A 12,150-nucleotide genomic window follows, 5' to 3' on the forward strand; every position below is an offset into this window, starting at 1 on the left:
TCTTCATCTGCACCTCTGCCTTTCTTGAGTTTTATTTGAAAGAAGAATCCTAAACTCTGACTCATGACTCCTATGAGAACAGGATAGGAATATTTGTTGACAAATATTCGGGGACTGCAATATGTAACTGCTGTAGCTACAACAAGAGAACTAATAATTGAGGCTGAGGATCAGAAAGCCCTGAGTAAACGTTTGAAATGGACTTGGGTTGAGGTACGTATCATTGATCAATGCACTGTTCATCACGCTAGGGTAAAGCTGCCATTGTTTATGCTGTGCTCAGATATTACAGTAATTACTGTGTCACAGATAAGTCATTTGATAGAATAAGTAAATCAGTGCGGACATGTTAGGTCCCTTTTTGATAAGCATAGTCAATGCTTGCTTGTTAAAGCGAAAGCTGAACATCCTTACAGAAAAAGAAAACATGGTAGCATTTAGCATATTGTCTTGAACCATCCTTTAATAAAAGGTTAGTGAAAGACATTGTTTTTTTCCCCCATGTTTTCCCTTGTTCTCTATTAACATGTATTTCAGTAAGGTTGTAGAAAATACGGCATGAAATTGGAATTGCAATAATATTTAGGACTGATGATAAGTAAAAAGATTAAAATGCATCATACAGAATCTATTATTGCCTCTGTTCTCGATACTGTTAACCCAAAGTATAGGAAATTCACTATCAAGAATGCCTGGAAAGGTTATGGCTGTTCTTTACTGGGCTATCTAATTATTTTTTTTTTTTTAACTTGTAGTTTTACTGGCCATCTTTTTCCTTTCTAATATCTTTTGCATATGTGACCCCTGGGTTCTAACTATCATCCCTCCATGTTTTTGAGCCTCTTATCAGAAAAGGAAATTATTTTGGCTGGAGCACTGCCTAGATGCTGACGCTGCATTTGTTCTATGTATACTTTGTAGACCCGGAAATCTTGGGGAAAGCACTCCTCTCAAAAGGGACACACAAGCTCTGAGACCACTAATAGCAGGCTGGAGGAGGATGCTGAGGACCCTAAAGTTGGCATGAGGTAGCGTTGGTGTGGAGGACCGTAGTTCGAGGTAAAGGGTGGAAGTCTGTTTGGTCTACAGTGCAGACATAGTGCTATAAATGATATGACAGCCCAGAATGCAACTAGTAAGTTAATGGCCTCCATGACCATTTTGAATGGTGTTAGGGATCACTGCCATACCTTCGTAGCCCAAGCTGAGAAGGATGCAAAGGTAGCCTAAAGATACTTCAGCTCTCTGATGCCTGCTTGACCATCAAATTCTTGATTATGCCTGTAAGGTACACAATACAGATTATCTCCTGTTTGTCTGAGGGAAAAAGGGATCTAAATTTAAAGCAGACTGGCTATATTTCAGTGATGATAGCATTTGCCCTGGAAAAGGTAATTCAGGTTTGTTTAGATACTCTTCTGACTAGTTCCTAAGCTTGAATACTGTGTGACCTGCGCAGACTTCTCTTCAGCTGAAGCAAATTACTCTTCTTGACATGCCATCAGAGTCACAGACTACTAACCTGCAGGGCATAGTGCAAGAGATGCTTATTTTATTGAGCAGCTGATTGACTAGTTATGGATTTTTTCCTTGGTTTTGTTTTTGCCAACAGCATATCTAATTTGTGATTTAATCATTTTATTCAATGCCTAGCTGCCTCAGCAGTCCACTTTAAGAACTAGCATATGAAATAACTACATTTTATGTCTGTTGTTTGCAATTAATCATCAGTGATTATGCTCTGTAATTATCTATCCCATTTAATTTAATATCAGTAACGGATGTGTATTAAAGTTACTTCTGCCATCTGCATATCTTTCCTGCCAACTGCTATTCAGAGACCAGCCTTTTAAGGCATTTTCTGAGCAGAGAAAGATGGCCATCTGCTAATCTTGACCATGCACGTATTTTAAGATTTGTTGACTTGATTATATAATGGAATTGGAAATAGGAAACACGATATATGCAGTTGAAGACTTTATCAGTTTGTTGATCAATAAATATTTAAGTATTTTCCTACCTTATTTTCCCTTTCTAAATGGCTGAGATTTCCATTTCTCATTTAGACATTTTTGAAGCTTCTGGAACTGTTTACTATTCAAAACAGGATATTTTGGAAAGAATTCACTGTAGTCTGGTAAAGGACAGCAAGTTTTCCTCATTTCACTAATCCAATCCCTGTAGCAGTTTCCCATTTTCAGTTTAAAAACCACTACAAGTATTTATGGGCAAAAGTATATTTTCACACTATTTTCATTACCTATGTCAGTGGTGGTTTTGGATGGTAACAAGTCAGCACGTAAGGAGTTCAGTTTGAAGTCTATGTTAGATATCATTACTCAGCTTTAGATCCCACCTTCCTCCCAAGCCTTGGAAGAGTCCACATGAGTAAGGATCTAGCTTCATATCATATAAAAAGGGCAGTGGGAACAATCTGTAATATCCTCTACCATTTCCATGTGCTGTCTGATCATTGTAGAAGAAAGTAGATCTCTTCCATCTGATGATGCAAGCTCAATAAACCTCTTTTTCTTCAAAACAAGACAAATCTGACCCTTTCCAATTTCTTCCTCTCACTGTGAACCCTTTTCAGTCTTTTCCTTAAAATCTCTAGCTGTTCAGGCAACACCTACAACTTTTATTCAGGGAAAACTCTTAATAAAGGATTGGGTGCCTATAATGGGACAAATGGGTTTCTCTGGATGCCTAGTCTGCTTTATTCATTTTGTTTTGTTTTTACATGAAACTAGTTTATTCATCTGTTCACTTATTGGAAACAACTTCAGTGATGAAATTGAATTTTCACTACACTGAACACAGCGAGCCCTTCTCCGGACTCTACATTCTGATTAAATGTGGACTTTGGACAGAAATATCTGTCTATTTCCACCTACTAGAAAAAGCCATAAGTAAAAGCATAAATAAAGTTTACTTGTAGCCCATTTATAAATGTAATGAGAAATATTTTTTCAAATAAATGATTCATCCTTGTGAAAATAAAAATACAGAGTTTTCTAATGCTTTTGCCAAGCACTGGAAGTGTAAATATTCAATTAATGAAAATGCCTGTATTCAGTGGGTAAATAAATTTCCATCTTTCTTTCACTCCTATCCATATCACCACAAACATAAAATACAGATTTTAGAGAATGTGTTTGCAGGTCCTTGGAATAATATGGTTTTCTTTTTTCATTTTTATATTAATTTATTATAATATGAATAAGCATATGATTTAGCAACATTATTACCTTTATTCTGACAAACCACTGCAAAGTGTCATCAATAACTTCTCCAATTATTTCCATTATATTATCACATACCAACTGCACTGCAACTTCTGTTTTGCTAATGAATTATTATCTTTCCAAGAACTCTAAGAAAAATTACATTAGTAATTTTACATTATTCTTACATCCTTAATCCTTATGTTGGTAAACTGCATTTGGTTTTTGGTTATAGTGTACTATCTGTCTTTTTTCTTAATAGCTTACCAGTGAATCACCAATGTAAGATATATGAAACATGCTTCCCTTCTTTTGTAATAGTTGAATGTAGAGTATACAGTAGAAATGCCAGAGTATTTTTTTGTTCAACTAACCAGAGAAACTGGAAATTTTTGTTTTAGGTCAAGTGAAACAGAAATACTTACCTGATTTTGATTAAAAAAAAAATCCTTAAATTTTTTTTAATTAACTTCAAAATTATTCTTTTGACTGAATATGAAATGATACTTTTAGTTGTGGCATATTTCCCACTTAAGGTTTGTTGGTAAATTTTGATGCATTCTTAAAGGAAGAATATTTTTGGAACTGAAGAGTGGCAAGATATAAAATAATTTAAAAATGTTTACACAAAGTGTTTCTGTATTTCTGAAATTAACTATTCAGTTTTTACATTGGAAAACACTCTTTTCTTTTGGCCAAAACTCTTTTTTTTGGAAAATGAATTGTTCATTAAAGCATTTGGCCCAACACTTTTTCTGCTGAGGTGAAAGTTGATATAGATATGAAAAAAAAAATCTTATACCTAACTATCAAAGATACTTTAACACCTGATTTCTGAAGTATCATCCAATAATCACAGAAATTATTCTTCAATTTTTGTGTGTGTTAATCAAATGCTAACAAAATTCATATTTTGCAAGAGTTACAATATAATGCCAGTATTTTTAATTCAGAAAAGATAGAAAATTAGAGGATACTATAATCTGAAACCACTTTTTTGTTTGCTTTTTTACATATAGAATGGGAATGTAAAAAATCTTCCCTAATGTTTGAGAATTATTTTCTAACTAAATCAACCTTATCAAGCAGCCAGAATTCTGCCAAGTCGAGATTCTGCCCTGATCCCTCTCAAAGCTCTGAGCAAACCTGGGTCTGGTACTTAATTATGGATTTATTCAGGATTTTTTCACTGCCATTTCACTCATCAGCTATATAAAGGTCAACAGAGCAAGACAGAGTCATCATCTGAAAACTCTTTACTAAAAAGGCCATTTATTTCTCCCGAGTGTTATAAACTACAGCTGCTGTGAAAGATGTACTGTATCTGTTTAATGTAATCATATGTCATGATGGTTTGGTCTTATTGTACACATCTCTTATTAATAGTATCTGTGATTCAAACACAGGTTTTCATGGATAATCATGTGCACTCATTTTAACCTTTATCCTTTCTATGGAAGCATTTTGCTTTACCATATTCACTTTTTTTTTTCTTTTTTTTTGCATATAATTAAATGCTGTAATCTTGTAAACTAGTTGCTTTCCCTAAAGACATGCTGTAACTTTATTTATAAAGTGAGCAAAGCACCAATAAAAGATACAAAAAAATTGTGCTTGGAGGGTAAGGCTTGGACTGTTAATGGTACACAGTTATTCTTTTTCCATTACAGTGTATTAAAGTTTCATTATTTTCCTTTCATTGGCTTTGATTAATCTTTTAATAGTATAACATACATGGAGTCAATGCAATCTACAACAGCATGTGACAAGTAACAAACAACCCATCTAGTTTTAACCTTCTCTGCCTGCATACATGTTTTTTGTCCTTGTAGCATTAGAATTGTTAATCTGCCTGTAGCTGAGACCTAAACGAAGCACTGCGAAATCACATAAATATAAGAAACTATATTCAGTTTTGAAAGCTGAACTGAAATAGCTTGGATTTGGGGGCAAGAAAAGGCTTATTAAAGTCTTCAGGAAAGCCTACAGCATGGTTAGACCATAGGTATTGTCCTCCTCATTCAGTGTGTTGTACCTCATTCCGAGAGCATTTAAAGGAAGATTTGATTCCTGATGATATTTCTGTTCCCAATTCTGATATCCATATTTCTGTTGGTCCCCACTCTTCAGCACAAATACTCTACGTGTTTTATGAGAATACTTAAAATTGTAGGTACAATACAGTGTGAAGAAAAGCAAGGGAACCCTGAGTCTTGGCAGTGTTGCCGTGTTTTAAGGAAGATGTTTAAGGATAATGTACCTGAAGGGTGTCAAAGGGAAATGAAACAGTGAACAAAGGACATAATTTTATGAGAAATATTTATACTGGAAGCACTGTCTTCTAGTTGCCTGTTGTTCTCTGGAAGTCAAATGATACAAGAAAACCAAGACTAAGAACATGAGAAAAAACACACTTTTGTAACATTAAAAAAAAAAAAAAAAAGAAAAGAAAAAACCTAGTCTGGACATGAAAACTACTGATGTCTGAGAGATCAGAGGCCAGAGCCACAGAAGGACTTTTAATAAAGCAACTTTTAATAATGTTTGATGTAAGATAGAGAAGTGATTCTAGCAAACATCTTCTGCATCTGCCTGCTGGACTGGGACTTAGATGGAAAGACTACTAGTAGGTGGATCCAAACAGTTTTAGGTGAGAAACCCAGTTTAGTCCACAAAAAGTAACAACTATAGGTGCCTTAGGAATGGTTCTGGTGAAAACAGACATGCCAAAGACTTTTGGACAAATAAAAAGATTGGTGGGGATTACCTACTCCTTGACTTTAGGTCTCCAAATTCTGCATCAGCCCCACTTTCAGCCTGTAGGTGCTTATGTAGAGCCTAAAATCAGGATTAAAAGAACCCAGCAAGCTAAAAAAGAGGCCATCTAGGCTAGGCACCACAAGTATTAATACTTAGAAAAAAACACTGACACTGCTTTGAGAATGACTTTCATATGGGTCATGCATTAAGACAGATAGAGGACAGCCTATTTTGTGAGTCTTACTGAGGTTTAAGTGTGGAGGAGCACAGGGGGTAGTATGAGAGTCTTTAGGACAGAAATTTAGGCACCTGTGGATTCTACTGGAAGAAATAGTCTTTTGGGCAGAAAACACACTGAAGTAAAGTGGGGGTTCAGAGGGTACTGTTGACTGAGTTTTGATTTAAGGCATCTAAAACCCCTTTGGGTTTCAGACCCAAAGCCCTGATCCATTACTGCTTTGTGCTTCATGTAGTCATTTCAAATTTTGCTAAATGGCTTAATAATTTCTAGCACTGCCTTGGAGCCAAAACAGCTGGTTCTTATAAATCAAAGTTAGTACAAAATTGAAAGAACACTGTTAGGTCAAGAAACTGCTTTACTTGTTTGCATGCTTTAAACCCCAGAGATACATTATGACACATGTCCCCTGATGGATCTGCTTATTTTAATATTGTAGTCTGCCTTGTAAAAACAACAAACCAAAACCCAAACCACTTCTGCTCTACCACTAGAACAGCTTGGAGCTCTTAAGAGAGGAGGTTTGGTTTTTTTTTTTGTATTCACAAGCCTATTAATCTTCCCCTCAGCATGTTTGGTTTCATTGTATTAACATCTCAGAATCATTTCTATAGCTGGGGAAAAAGAAAGAAGCCAGCTGGTATTTCAGAGAAGCTTTCAGTATGAAAGTTAATCAAGTTTAATAATAGTTGTAAGTAACTTCAGGTAATATTTTTGCCTATTGGGTGTGGTACTACAGTGACTTAAACTGACCTCAGGTGGGGCTGTTACATTCCTACTCTCCCACAGCCATAAATACCCCTCACCCCACATCATCCACAGTGCTGGCTCCTCCTGCTTCCATGGGTGGCTTATCCCAGGAAATAAATGATCAGAGAACGGCTCCTACTAAAAATATAAAGTAAATAATTTTCTACCATTTCTTTATACAAACTGCCCATGTCCAATGAGTGGTTTGCCAGAGCAGTGGAGGATGTGTGGGCTGGGAGGAAAGCCCTGAGTAGCTGTGGCTGATGGTCACTTAAACTGGTGTGAAAAATATATACTGTCTGCCTAAGCAGTTCTCTGATTTTACACTGTCATTCATGACCCGCTGCAAAGGTGATCCATGTTATCCATAACCTGGTGAGAACCCTGGTTTTGTAATGTCTGGTCGTTAAGCAAGTACCTGCTTGACCTGGCCTCACTAGGGAAAATCAGTCAGCTAAATACTGTCAGCTGCATGAAGTAAATGCGAAAAAAAAAAAAAAAAAAGATACTTCCTTCTTTCATCTTGTCCGTGGTCAGAAATCTTGCATAGTAATTATAACAACCATGTATAAAAATGTTGCAGGTGCAATTTTCAAGATCACTTGTGCCTTTTCTTTTTATTTGTCGGCTTAAAAGATGCATTTTGATTACCAAAGATGATGTGTTAAGTTTCTTTTTCTTCTTGGAAATCATGTATTCAGTTTCTTTTAAAAGAGTGCGTGGAACACCCATCAAAAGTATCTGCATTTGTCCTGAAGACTTTCATGGCCCAGTGGAAGAAATACATAGAATTTCTGGGGTAACCCAGAGCTCTTTAAGTATTCTCCTCAGGTACCAAGGAGTATTTAGATATTTTTCTGAGGTTACCACATGCTATTTATCATTATTAACCACATCTGAACAGTCAAGTCAAAACCCAGTAATCTCCAAAAGTGTGGCGTAGATGGAAACAACCATCACAAGCATGAGGTAAGCACAAGGAGTGTCAGAGGTGAGTATAAGCATATGAACACTTTAAAGAGGGACTTGTCCAGTAGGACAGACCAAAAGCAGTGATTGCTCTAGAAAATTATGGAACCATATCAGCAACTTTCTGTCTTCTCTGTTTCTACAATGAAGTATTTTTATTTGCACAGGACTTACCCTTAAAACTAAGTTAGTATCAGAATTGAGAGAGATGACAAAGTGGTTTGGAAGCTCCAAGTCAGTGGAGCTCTCCTGCAAAAGAGAATTGGAGTAGCGAAAATGGACTGTTAAGAATAAAGTGTACAGCCAGATAACACAGGCAAACTGGCACTACTGGGAATTTAAGGCATCCTAACAAAGAAAATCTTTCAATAGACTTTGAGCAGATTTTGAGACCGTAGCTTGCTTAAACAGCCTGAATTCTAGAAAATACTGCTGTTCATACCCAGCATTGGGTTCAGACTACCTACCCAGGGAATATCCTTATTTTCTTCTTTTGTTTAATAATTGACTTGTGTCCTGAAGAGTGTAATTTTATGGAATTCTTTATAAATGTTTTTCCTGATGAGTACTTGATGAGTATCAAGATTATGTCCCTGGGGGCATTCAGCCACCATGCAAGTCAGTCTGCAAGGTAAACTTGGCCTTTGGCCCTACTGCCACAGGGCACAGCACCATCCCAGCCAAGATGCTTCACACCACTGTCACTCTTTCAACTGGATGAGCTAGTTGTGCACATGTCATCATTCTGGCACTTTCCGGGATCAGCAGCTTTACTGTTCATGCATGTTCTTGGTCCTGCACAGACACAGCAGGATCAGCCTTCCCTGGAAGCGTCAGGCTCTCTGAGCAATATGGAGTGCCACTGAGTTGAGGATGGAAATCAGATGCCAATTTTAGGAAGCAAGGATTGTCCCGGTGCAGAGTAGCAGCAGGACCAAATGCCCAGCATGTGCTGGCCAAGTTGAGGCTCCAGGCATTTGGGCGGCTCTGTGTGCTACCCTGGCAGCTGCTCCCCATCTGCACCAGCTCCTCCCCAGGTGACACAGACAAGGTGTCAATGTCCCGTTGTCAACCTGCAATGAACTACACCAGTATAACCCCTGTGGATCAAAACCTGTGAAGTTACTGATAAAGGGTTCAAGAGTTTAGTCATTTTCTCTGCTGTCAACAATTTGTCCTACTTCGGTACTTGGAAGAAGAAATAGGGTATTAATCCTGCAAGGAGGAGACCAGCTAGAAATCTGCCTTACTTCCACCTCATGCATCTTCGAGAAATCCAGCTTCCTGCTGGAGCATATATATATGCGTATTCTCTCTGAGATTTCATAACAGGAATACCAATCTACTCTCTGCTCCCAAAAGCAATATGTGCACTTTGGCACTGTTTAGGATCATGATTTCTGGGAAATAATTGCAACACTGAAGCTTCAGGTCCTTGACTCCTCCAGAAGAATCCACAGCTTGGGCTGATATACCCCAGCTGCGTGCATAGTGGGTGACAAGATCTGGGGTGCATAACTATGAGCAAGTATAGAAAGATGTGGGTGAACATAGTTTATACTTTTCATGGCCTCAATAATTTTGTCTATTTTCTTATCAGTGTTTATCCTAATATATCTGATTTTCTGTTGTATGCTGTAAAAAACATGTGAATACATTTCAGAGTAATTCAGCTATAATCATAAATACAAATACATAACAAACCCATAACTAACACTCCAGAAATAATTTCTTCATAAGTTTCTTAAAAGTGCGTATGAAAAATCTTGTCCTTATTGGTGGGTCTCATAATTTCTTAAAAGAGCATATGAAAAATCTTGTCCTTATTGGTGGGTCTCAGACACCCAGATAGCTCACAAACAAATACATTTTCTTTATTAATTTTTTTAAAATTTTCATGGCAACAGGTTAGCCATTAATAAATCTGATGATATTCCATTTCTATCTCTGTGTTTTCCACATCTTTGATCTTTACCAAAGCACATCCAGGGGTGAAAGACTGGATCTACTGATATTCATTTACTAAACAGTTTACCTTAATGCCTCAAGACCTGCAATGGGAATCCAAATGAGGCATCTTTAGGCTGACTGGCAATGACTCTCCCTTGATGTAAGTAGAGGGGATTCAGAAGGCTGAATCTTTCATCTATATGTCTTTTAGCTCACGCAGTGAGTTGACTTGCAGCCACAAGCTTAGCTTGTGAAAGTATCCGGGTTTTGTAACATTTTGCAACCCACACATCATAAGTACCTTTTAAAGTAATTATATATGACACATTAATAAATTGGTGTCAGTCTTGGGAACAGGGTGGTTAGGCTAAATAGCTTCCTTTACTCCTCCAGGACTGTCGGGATTGTGGGCCAATGTGATACAGCAGAACCAAAAGCAGAATGCAAGTCTGACCATAATTATGAAGCTACTTGCCATGGGCACTCAGATGGGAGAGACGGTTTCTCTGTCATTCTCTCATCTCAAAGGTGGAGTCATTCCAACCAGAGGCACTGAGTCACCACACCTCACGTATGAACAATTAATCCTCCCAGTTGCTGTCCTTACCTAAATACTACCTGGGTAGCTTGCACAGTGACACGTCCTCCTCCTGCTCAGTCGGTGAGATGTGAGTAGGTAATGGAAGGCAGAATGCATGGTTAAAGAGTTTTCAGTTCATAGGGTAAATAATCTTCATGTCACGAATGCAGACAATAACACAGCTGAAAGATAATTATGGGTTATCATCTCATGATCTATGTGATTTGATTTCTAAGGATTTTTCCAACACTTGTAAGTAAATCATTTGCAATTTCCATTTTTTTCTGTAACTTTCTTCAGGATTTTTTTTGTTTTACATGGCAGTTAAATTAGTTGATGAGAGGAGGTAATTTGTGTATGAGTTACAATGGTTGTCATGAAGCACAAAATGTGCATGATTCTACCAATCTGTGATTCAATAGTTTTTATAAGCACAACTCTTGTGTCTGTACGAAGTCGTATTAGAATGTGTTAGATATATTAAGATGCATTAAGTGTATTAGAATACAAGACGTATTGGAATAAAAGACGTCTTATAATAAAATTAAATAGATGACTAATAAAGCTAAAACAATTAAGCAATTTGAATTTCTAAGAGTCAATAAAATAGTTAAGATGGCTACTGTACAAGAGTGTTACTTATTGGGTGACTTACCATGTTCTTTTACTCACACAATAAATATACAGGCTGATGACATGTTACTTTATCCATACATCTGCACAGAAGGGAAGCAGGAAAGAATTGTAGAGACTTAGCTGTAAGAAATAAGCATAAGAAATCTAGGAGGAAGACAAAGTTTAGATAGATATTTTAATGCTTTAAAAATTTTTTGTTATTGATGAATCTAGATGTCAAAGGAGATGTATTCTTCTCACGCACATCAAAGCTATTCAAAATAGCTATTGATAATACATGCATATTTTATAACCAAGATGCTTGGAGTATATAACAAGTTCATAGTGTCTGAAAATCCTAAATGTGTTTAAGCAGGCAATCTATCAGGCATGACTGGGAGCCAGCTTAGTTGAAAGGAGAGCACGCCACCGAGCCTAAATACAAAGAGGAAGTGTACAGAAGATGGAAGAGGGGCCAGGTTACCCTTGAGGACTGTAGAGGCATTGCCCAGGCATGCAGGCAAAAACCAAAGCTCAGCTGGATTTGAAGCTGGTGATAAATGTAAAAGGTAAAAAGGTCTTCTATAGGTACCTCGTCAGCAAAATGAAGATCAGCAACAATGCTGAATGGGGTAGTTGAATAAGAACAAGGTAAACACAAAGAAGTACCTTCTTTGCCTCAGTCTTCACTGAGTAGGTATTTCCTCAGGCATCTCCAGGTCTCTGTGCTGACTGATTTAAGTTTGGGGGAGAGAAGTACTGCCCGTAGTAAAAGAGGATCGAGTTATGGACTTGGACTATTTAGGCACATTGGACATAAGGAAATCCATAGGTCCAGACAGCGTACTGAGGGAACTGGCCAAAGTGTTGTGAGACCAGGCTCTATCGCCTTTAAAAGGCCATGATGGTCAGGGGAGGTCCCCAGTGACTGGAAGAAGGCATCTTCAAAAGTGCACAAAGTAAGGTCTCTCTACAGGGCAACTACAGGACAGTTGGCCCCAACTCAGTTCCTGGGAAAGATATGGAGCAAATTATCTTGGAAGCCATTTTCAACTGCATGAAGG

Source organism: Pelecanus crispus, chromosome 3 (assembly GCF_030463565.1).
Source record: "Pelecanus crispus isolate bPelCri1 chromosome 3, bPelCri1.pri, whole genome shotgun sequence".
Taxonomy (NCBI): domain Eukaryota; kingdom Metazoa; phylum Chordata; class Aves; order Pelecaniformes; family Pelecanidae; genus Pelecanus; species Pelecanus crispus.